A 498-nucleotide genomic window follows, 5' to 3' on the forward strand; every position below is an offset into this window, starting at 1 on the left:
GCCCTCGACGTCCGACGCGATTAATAGATGGTGTTTAGTCAGCATTGAAACAGCCCCTTTTCCAACCGGTTTCAAGTGGTTTGTTACGATTAAGGGAGCTGAAGCATGAATGACGGAATCCGGAAGTCATTTTACGTCGATTTAAATAGTGAAAGTAGGGAAATAATTTGTAGGGTTAAATGTGTTCTCCGGTGCCACTTTCATCTGTGAATGCGTGGCGTTTCGTCCTAGAACCGTATTTCAAGACAAAGCAGTACTTTTAACAACAAACGCAGGTTCAGCATCCCCACTAAAAGTAGGCATTCATCCGCCTCAAAGAAAACACATTCAGCTTCAAATTGACTGCGTTTAGTTCAATCAACCAAGCCAATCTGGTTGACACACACGATTCTGCACGTGATTTGGTGCCTCTTATCAATTGTCTACAAGTCACAGGCAGCACATCGTGCAAAAGCTCCATGAAGAAATCAATGCGTCACACATGTGTGACGCTGGTGG

Source organism: Echinococcus granulosus (genome assembly GCF_000524195.1).
Source record: "Echinococcus granulosus chromosome Unknown EG_S00048, whole genome shotgun sequence".
NCBI lineage: Eukaryota > Metazoa > Platyhelminthes > Cestoda > Cyclophyllidea > Taeniidae > Echinococcus > Echinococcus granulosus.